This window comes from Poecilia reticulata, linkage group LG14 (genome assembly GCF_000633615.1).
Source record: "Poecilia reticulata strain Guanapo linkage group LG14, Guppy_female_1.0+MT, whole genome shotgun sequence".
In the NCBI taxonomy this organism is placed as follows: Eukaryota; Metazoa; Chordata; class Actinopteri; order Cyprinodontiformes; family Poeciliidae; genus Poecilia; species Poecilia reticulata.
Window position 1 is genome coordinate 25,523,979 of NC_024344.1, and position 10,356 is coordinate 25,534,334.

Below are 10,356 nucleotides of genomic sequence, written 5' to 3' on the forward strand. Positions count from 1 at the left end.
TTTCCTTCAGCCCACTGGCTGCAATGTTGACACCTTGAGATGCCATGAGACCTAAATTCTGAACATCATGACATGGAGTGCATCCCAGTTTTCCATGTCTGGCAAACATTATTGATGGACAACAGAACAAAAGGAAAGCTGACTGCTCTCTTACTGTGGTCTTCTCATGAAAACCCATTATGAACAACACTGGTGGGACCGGCCTCCATCCAGAGATAAGCAGCTTATCACATCTGCTGTACACTCAACTAATTAGGTTGCTTAGATGATACACACTCAGCACAAAAAGCAAGTATTTACATTTTTTGTCAGTAAAAAAAATTGTGTGAACTAGTATTTTGTTGTTGTTTTTTATGCAACGATCCCTGAGCTCAGTTTTGATGCTACTAACCAGAATAAACCCAAAAGGTCAGCGAGGTTTGATTTCAATATTCTAAGTAACACTATGAAAATCAAGCTACAATCACAACAAAAGTAAAGAAAGTAGGTATTTAAAAATGTTTTGTTGTAAGAAAGACACACAAAAAAGCGATTCCTGTTTGAGGCGAACCACTGTTTGTCCTTCAGCTGAAGACGGGATGGATGTGATTTACAGTACTTGTGTGACGGAGGAGCTGAGTTTTATTTTGAGACGAGAGGCGGAAACATTCAAACTCCTCTATGAACCCTGGTCTCAATCTATTAACACCTGTCATTGGACGGGAGGCGGGAGGCGGGGCTTATCCTGGACAGGTCACCAATCCATCACAAGTCACTAACCACTAACCTTGAGTGGTGTTACGCAAATGAACCTCTCTGTTCTAAAGATGGTATATATACTAACATATCTATGTTTACTCTGCTTTCCTTTACCGTTGGATATATTTCTATAAAACACATTTTGTAACTCTTTGCTACAAACTGCAGCTCAGCTTGACCTCAGGTGGCTGTAAGCCTTCAGTTTTACGTCAATAATAATCTCATGCAAAAGTATCCAGTGTAGGAATGAATTTATAATAAAGCTGAATAAAACTTCCAGTTTTCCTCTTAATGCCATCCGGTAAATTCCAGGAGTCGGGTTTGACAACCCAGACAGGCTGATTTCCCAGCTTTCTAGTGTGGTTTGTCCTCCAYGGCTCTTATTTTCTGCTTCACTCTGAGGTTGTGTGTAAGTGTTTTTATCCTACAGCAGGAATCAATATCCCCACCCCCACCCGCAACTAAACCCATGCAGACAGGAAAGGCTGGGGTCAACAGAGTTTAATTAAAATCAATAAAGCAATAAAATAACTAAACTGACTTGTTTCTAACTATTAAAAAAAGGATGAAAATACAACAGAAACCATCGGAGACTCATCCTCGCCGTTTCAGCATCGCTGGTGACGAATGCCACCGGTCTTATAGAGTCATTTTCCCAGCAGCGGATCCAGAAATCCATACAGAAATGGGATGAATGTGATGAAGTGGGAGACGCTGTTTTATATCAGCTTATGATTTTATGCCCTGCGTAGCTGGAGATAAAGAAATCTATTTTTCCGATAACCACATTTATCCTGTGAAACACAAAATTTAGTCAGAAATGTCTCGAGTCGGAGATTTGTGCTGTTTTTCTTTGTTTCCCTCTTTTATTCGCGCATTGGTTTCATTAGATTCATCRTCTTCACTCCCTCATTGGGATAATGGGGGTCCAGATGCGTCTACAGCTCAACTTTGACCCCTTCCAGCCACGTAAGGGAGTCAAGGTTGAGCTGTCGTTAGGAGTTCTGGCGCTTAGTCGAGAACARCCTATCTCCACGAATGAATGTGCTCTAATCGGTCCTGGATGACCCATATCGCCTGTCCAAASGAGGTCAGTGATGTCGAGGTTTATTTGTTTCTGTGGTTCCAGAGGAGTCAACAATGAGCTTCCTCTGAAAGGTCTTGTGTTTTCAGGACAGAAAGGTTCATAGTCAGAACCATTTCATCAGCCTCTTTGGTCTCTTGGCTGTCCTTTGGACATGGCAACCTGTTGCCATGGTTTCTGGCCGCCCTCTAGAGAAGTGTTTCCCTGGTAATCAAGGTAAGCATGCAGGTCGTACCTTGACCCTGGTTGGGAACCTCTGCTCTACAGAACCTTTCTTGTTCTCCACAGCCTCCCAGCTGGCCCGGCAGACCAGACTCTGGGCTGCTCACTTTCACCTGTTTGGTACTTTTTTCTGGTGCCTCATTTGAATTGTTGTTGTTTTTTTTTGTTGATAACTTTTCTCTGGTGTACCTGAAAGTCATCCATTGGTGGTACTGCCAGGAAGTGAGAACTTTGTCTTCATTTCATGTTATACTTTGGTACTATAAATCAATCATGGTCTTATTTCTACAGTGTTCTGCGGTTGTTTAGTTTTTGCAGTGCTTGTGTTTAATTAGTAAAGGTCAGTCATCCTCTAGTTGGTTTTCCTGACTTTCATTGGTCAMATAACTCATCTGCTCTCATTCAATAATTAGTCAATGGACTCCTTGGTTTCATCCAGGCTGCTAGATCCTCCTGTAAACATCTCTGTTGACATCTGATTACTGCCTGGATTTCAGTTAATTATTAAAAGTAATTTTTTTTTTTTGCTCTAAAATTCCGGTACCTAATGTCCTGTAATCTCCTGCCTGCATTTGAGTATGAAAACCACAGCTAAAGGAACCTTTGAAAGTTTTTCCCTCATACGCTTAACCCATTTTTAATGGATTAGGATTGATTGACTGGTTGATTGTCTTAGCTAAATCAATCTTGACGGATTAAAACATTCTACTTTCTCATTCGTAGAGTATCTTATTTCCTGAAAACAAAGTCCTGTGACGACTTTAGCTTCCTTTTCATCTTGGGTTCTCCAGGTTGGGTACATGTAGGAATCCCCAAACACTGGGAGTTGTTGATGAAAACACATGTGATGTTTTTAAGTAAAAAAAAAAAGTACATAATGTATATGTACTTAGCTGCAATAAAGTCATTTAGACAAAAGAAAATGTTCATAAATGGAGCCAAAACACAAGGAATCAGGAGGTTTAGCGAAAGCAGTCTAAGTACATCTAGATCTTCATCAAAATGAGAAGTTTCACTGGCATTACACCACATAACGATGAAGGAGGAGAGCAGTCCTTTGAACGCCATGAACCTCACACCACCCCTGGCTCTTTTCAAGGGGAGGCGACTATTGCTTGGCTTGTCAGCCTCCAGTCCTGCCAGGCACTCGACAGACCAAAGGTATGGACGGTTCACAAACAGAATTTTTAAATCTGGCCAGCATCAAAGGGCTGAATAGGAAATTGCAATCAAACGGAGAGAATGTCAATGAACCGCATAATCTGCAGCTACATGAAAAGGACAACAGTGGAAGGATGAGGAAGAAAAAGGCACGACTGTTTCTTCTCACCAGAAGTTTGTCTCGACCGATTGTTTTCTGGATGTTTGATTGTAATTTATATCAAGAAAGACTCAAAACCAGAGAAGAAAACCTTTACAAATCAGATCATGGAAAATCTACATTTGCAGGGAGCTTAGGGAAGAAAAATATGTATATTTATTAAGTAAGCTGATTTGCAACTGGTTCGTTTATATACCTGATAAACGTAGCCTTCCTCTGGAACTATAACATCATCACTGAAGAGTGTAAATTCACCTCACTTCCTTCAAAACATCAATCATTTTAAAAAGTTACTAATTATTTTCATATTATGTATTTTGTGTTGTTTAAACTTTTATWTATTTATWTAATTTTGTGATCATCTACCTGGTTTTGCTGTTCTGAATATGAACCGTTTCTTGTTCTATTTTTTTATTTTTCATGTTTTTGTTTCATGTGGGAAAACAATCCCCCTCAAAAAATGTTTTTTTTTGTTTTTAGATATCAAATATTACATACCAATATGGGGTTTTTTTCTGTGGTTAAAAGCAAATGAGTAAAAATGTAAATGTGGTTTTATGTGTTACTTAGCAAACATGCACAGATCCTCATTCTTCACATTTTCAGTTCTCAGATCACAAACTTTGACATTTAAATGTTTCTCTTGCCTTATAAAAAAAACCCAAACRGCTTTTATAACTGGCTGCTCCACTTTATAATACAATTAAATTGAACTTTGTTTTTTGGGGGGTTTTTTTACTGTATTTATTCCGAGTCTAAATAATTAACTCTGCCAAAGTTTTCTATATCACCTTTCTTGGATAAAGAGCTTCACAAGAATCAAATGAAMATTTTTAAATAATTAAATGAAGGCATGAATAAACGACAAAGAGCAAMTCAAAAGATCCAAATGATTAAAAACAAATGTAATGGTAATCCAAAGCACCTCAAGGTGAAGGGTTGAACAGGAGCGTCTTCAGCTGCTTGTCAATGAGTCCAGACTCTGAACCAGTCTGGCAGAGGGAGCCGTCCGTCAAACACCAGATTTGAGCTTCAGGACCTGAGGGCTCCAGTTGGAGTCCGCCTTTAACAATTCATTTTAAAGAAAAAGCAAATTAAAGATGGATTGTGTTAAAGTTGAATTGAAACAAACCTAGAGCTCTACTGACTGACAATGTCATGAAAAATAACAAGTTTATGCTGAATTATTTTCTCTTAAATACAGCAGAAGAGTACAAGTACAAAAACACAATCAGTCAATCAATTTCTCTTGCACATTTCAGCTACACAGCAGTTAAATGTGCTTTACATTGTGAAAACATTTTTTTAAAAACATCATGAACACATCATATACTCAACAGTTGTGAAAACTAATAAGAGATACATTTTAAGAGGTACATTTTGTCAAGTTGAGTCCTTAAAATCACAAATGCAAATATGATGGTCTATGTTTCATACATTATGGTTCATAAACAGCTCTAACAACTGAGGTTTCATCTCTGATTTAAAGGAACTCWGTGTTTCAGCTGCTTTGCAGTTTTCCGGAAGCTTGTTTCGGATWTGAGGTGCATAGAAGCAGAATTCTGCAACATCATCAAGAAACACTGACATGTACACATAGAAAGATGAAACCACCATTTTTATTTTTTTTTTCACCCATGAGCCAGGTTCAGAAATGATCATTTCTGGTCTCCAAAAATTCCATATCCATATATTTATCTAAACGATAAAGTAGCTTTGTCCGGTCATTTTTTTCTTTTTTTAAGTTTCAGAAGGAAGTGAAAGGAGGCCAAAACAGAGGAGAAGTTAGACATGAGTTAATCTTCAGTTTTTGTTGAATTCCTGAGGATCTCTTGGTCGTCTCCTCTGGTGGAAGCTGAGCTCAATCACCTCAGAGGAGTTTTCAAACAAACTTTTTTCTTCCACATAAATCTGGCAAAAGTCCCGTTTCCTGTGTTTCTCCTTAGGTCAGTTATCCAGACGCATCAGTCAGAAAGTTTGTGAAGGTCTTTTCCATCCTYCCTAATTCAAACCAAGCTCTCACTAAAGCTGTAATTGTGTCATTTTTTCCCCCTCATGTTGTCATTGCTTTTCATCYTGTGGCATAYGGCGTGGCATCATACACCACGTCCGATTGGTTGCGGTATTCAACACCTCTTCCACTTCTACTCAGCTCCTTCACCGTATCTCCTTAATATAGCAGAAACCAATAAAGCTGTAGACCGGCAGTGAGAAGCAGACCCCTAACACCCGCAGTCTCACTCTGCAGGGTTTTTTTTCCCTTATAAAATCTCTTAGCCGTACCCTTCATCAATCTCCATACAAATATCTGCTCAACCCGTCATGCTTGACCTCCATTTCCATCTCAGTCTGGCCAGCCCTTATCCAGGTTTTCATTCCATCACTCACTATCCCCACTTTAACTATCCTCACCTCGCCAAATGATTGGTGGACCTGCATGCACAGGTGGCCGGGTTCTGAGAGGTGGAACTAGGCGATATTAAACATATTGCTTCTTATCTGATTGATGCTCGAAAAAGTATTGCTTGTCTCTCAAGCCTTTAATCTCTTTAAGTTGGATCTGCAGGTTGATTTTTCTGCAGAGGACTTTATTTAAGTGATATTAAAACACCCATAAATCAATCAGGCTTATACCCAGTTAGAAACTGAATTGAAGAAGTGAAAACGTAGTTTCCAGTGAATGATCTCCATGACTTTGTGAGAGAAAACTGAAGATTTAAAAAGATTTCTTAGGATTTGAAACCAATAGAAACGTCAATAACAGTAACATTTAAAAGATGGGCGGAAAAAAAGTGGGTTACAAGAATTAAACACATGCAATAATTACTAAAGGGAGAAGTTTATAGGATGAAGAAATTTATAATTAAAACCTTATTATCTAAATTTATTATAGTTTCACCTGGAGCTTGCTCAGTTCAATTCAAAAATACTTTATTAATCCCAAAAGGAGAAGAAATTCTGCAAACTCAGATAGTTTTCTTTGAGTCTGATGGCTGTGAGCAGGGAGGCTCTCCTGTAGCAGTCTGTATTACAGCGGTTCTAAACAAATCTCTCAGTGACGAAACTGTTGCTGTATTACAGTCTGATGAGGCGGATGCTCGGGGTCGTCTGGAGTGTTCTTTATTTTATGATTAATCTCCAGAGGTTCTGCAGTCGTCTGCAGAGCAGAACCAGAACTCTGTATCAGGCTGTTTTAGGTCAACAACCCCAACAGATGCATTTATTACCTACTTTAAATTAAGGAATAATAATAAATGAATGACAGCGCTACGGGATTAAAAGTTCTCTTTTAAAGGCAGCAGGTTTGTTAATGTGAGGATTTAAACATCCTTTCCGTTTATTCACTTTAATTGTTGATCACTGTGAGTCTTCGGACTGGAGGACAGCGACTGGTCGGTCAGGGAATCAGAAAAAAATAAAATAAAATCAAGCAGCAGAAAATGTTCTGTCTCTGGAGCCACCCACCAGAGCTAGCCATGCGATAAAGGAAGCACTGACTGTGCAAAGCTTAAATTGAAACTCATAGCCTATCTGCTCTCATTGTCATGTGCCTGATATTAGCCGCATCCCGCTCCCCGGCCAGCTGCAGCCTCTGTTCCTGCCCAGCCTCAGACAGCCGTGATACGGAAGCAGGTCACCGGCGTCATGTTTGCAGCGCCGCCGCATGCAGCTGCCCTGCTATCAGGGTAGAAAGCATGCTTCTGACTCTCGTTCAGCAGTTTGTTTGTGTGTGTGCGTGTGCGCGGGTGTGTGTGTGGACAACAATATTTGCACATATTTTCTAGTGTTTCTCATCCTGGTCAGGCAGGTGAAGCATATTAGGGGGAGATTGTCTCCCCTCATCCCAGTCTAAACTCCTCACTTCCTGTTTTGATTTCTCCTGTGTTGAAGGGAACCAATAGGTGGCAATGTTGATCAGTCAGATGGTCAACTTATGATGCTGCTCTTTTCTTCACAGCTCAAAGCAGATGAGATTTTTTATTTTTTTCTATTTGTGTCAAGTTTTAAAATAAAACAGTATGTACAGTCCTGAGCAGCAGGGTAGCATACAGCTGTGTTCAAAATAACAGCGGCTCAACTTCACCAGCCAGATCAATTCCCTGCTTACTGGGTGAAAACGTTATTTCTACAGAAAACAGAAAACCAACAGCCATGACATGCATGCTGCTGATTCTGTGTAATTGAATCATTAAAAGCAAAGAGTGTGTTCAAAATCAAACCAGTGGAGTGGTCAGAGGTTCCTTCAAACAAGTGGCCATTACTCCAAGACGAAGTCAGCAGATGTTGGACACTGTGAGGGAAATGGCTCATTCTAGACATTTTAGTATGCCGCTTGGAGTGGAGAGGTGCAAAAAATGATCTCATCTACTTTAAAATGGAAACCAAACACAAAGATGTGGGAGAAAACGGAAAACTATCACTTGGTAGGAAACAGTAGTAGAGAAGGTCTACAGGTCTACAGTTCCCAGGGAGTTAAAGACTCACCCACCCAAACACATTATCTAAAAACCCTGAACTAAAGAGGTTACAGTAACTAACTGACCTAAACAGGAGATTTTAGGAGCTAATATAGTCCAGACTGATCGCTCTGGGTCTAGATGGCCCCCAAACACTGAGCTCAGTCCACAGTTCACTGTGAAGCCTGGTGGCTCAGCTATGATGTCATACTGCGGTGTTGGGTCAAGGATCAGGTGGAAAACATCAAAATATTTGCTTTATGCTCCAACCAGGGGACTGCAACCTTTATGACCCCAAAAAAATCTCATCTAGAACCACTTGAAGAAACACAACTTAAGAGTTCTTGATAAATATCAACCATGCAAGAGTTGTTATTTTTTAAAATACCCCCATTTTATTTGTACTTTTAGGTTTTTGTGCAAAGAGAAACAAAAAACTTTTGCATAAAGAGCATGGATTCATTTCATCATTGGAATTTTGATATTCATAAAAAAAATATACAAAAAAAGGAATACATTATTTGTAAAACTATTACTGGTACTTATTTTCTCATTCATTTGCACAAATTCAGTGCAATTATTTCTTAGAAAACTAAAAAGCTGCTAGACCTTCATTTATTCTCACATATACATTTGAACACATCAGTTGGTTCTGCCTAATATTCACATTTCTTTACATGTTTAATAATTTTTACTTCACATTTTGATGTGAAACGGAAAGTCAATGTTTTCAGAACATTTAAGTATACGTTTTAATAAAAATAAAAAACATTGTAAGGAGCTTTGTTAACCTTTATTCTTTTTTTTTAACGTTTTGAACATGATGTGGGTGTCTGGCTCAGAGCTGATGGAACCAAACGGGAGTCGGTTCATGAGGAACACCCACCTGTTGCCAAAGAAGCTCCGCGTCTGCAGGGAGCCGATTTCCTATCTGGGCATTCTTGTTCTCTGTGCATCCATTTTGAGAACACCAGACACTGTCACTGAGAAATGAACGTAGCAGATCTGCAGGATCCCCTTGGTTATTGATTGCTGGCACAGAATGAGGCTCCTTTTGTTGTTCAGGTTGTAAATTTCAAGAAGAAGCCAAAATCTGCGTTGTCATCATGTGTGAAATCGCTCAGCAACAACAAATAAGGTGTCCATTTACCTTTCACAGTGCTACCTGACATGCTATTGGCTGATGTCTACAAAGCAGCCAACCAAGGACCTCTATTCATTTTGCTTGACTTTGATTGGCTGAGATGAAGAACAACATCAGTAGTGCTGACGGTCTCTGCTCTAAGTATTAATGAGTATGAATGTACATTTGGTGTATGAACTATTACAAAGCGCAGTTATAAGTATATTTAGAGCGGTCTCAAGTATTGGTGGTTTCAGGGTTCAATGTATAGATTTGAAGTTTTGAGAAACATTTAAATGCAGCAGTAACATAAAATAGAACATCAAAAATAAAAATTAACATATGAAGCAGAAATACAGAATATATCTTTTGTTCTAAATCATGCAGGGAAGTACAGGATCTAACCTCCTGCCTCTCCTCCACAGGGAGAAGCAGAGCTGGTCTGGTATTCCACCTCGTGGTTTAACTATATGCTTGTTTCCAGTTCTTGAATTTGGATCTTTTTTGGATCTTTGGATCTCCTTGCAGTGCGCACTGTAAGGTCCGTGGCATCTTCATCCGCAGGCAGAAATCTGCTTTAAATCACATACTGAGTTATGATCAGTGGTGGAGAAAGTACTCGAAAAATTTACTTAAGTAAAAGTACAAACACACAGGCAAAAATGTACTCAAGTAAAAGTAAAACTACCACATTAACATTTGTACTTAAGTAAAAGTAAAAAAGTACTGGCTTTTAAAAATACTTAAGTATTAAAGGTAAAAGTATTTGCTGAATGGATTGCCTAATCGCTAATATCATTAAGCGTACCGATCGTATTTAATTTCAATACATTAGAAATGTGCCATTTTAGTGGCATTTATTTTGAAAGAAATCCAACAGAAAGAGGATGGGAAGAAGGTGGGTGGGAGAGGACAGGAGCCAGTAGCAGTGTTTTAGTCAAGACCACCTACCCAAGACCAAGTCAAGTCTGTACAGCTAGCCTTGCTAGCATCACGTCCACATAGCTTGCCTTTCTTTAAGCTTTTCTTCCAAGTGACGCTAAAAGTTGGACGAAGTCCCCACAGTCTGTGAAAGCGAAGGGCTGCTGTTTTTACATGTCGCTATATCAATTTATGCAGCGCTAGAATATTACTGACGATTAGACAGACATCGCCTCCTGCTCAGAGGAAACCACTGCGCATGTTTGAAGCTCAGCGTGCGAGTAAAGATGGAGGCGATGGGTGACAACAGACCCTTAAGTCACGTTAATGCTCGGATTTTACGGCGCCATCTTAAGTCCCTGAACTTCACATTTTAACGGACAAAAAGCGCAACGCGACTTGGATGTAACGAGTAACGCGACACTTTTGTAGAAATGTAGTGAAGTAGAAAGTACAGATACTTACTGTAAAATGTAGTGGAGTAAAAGTA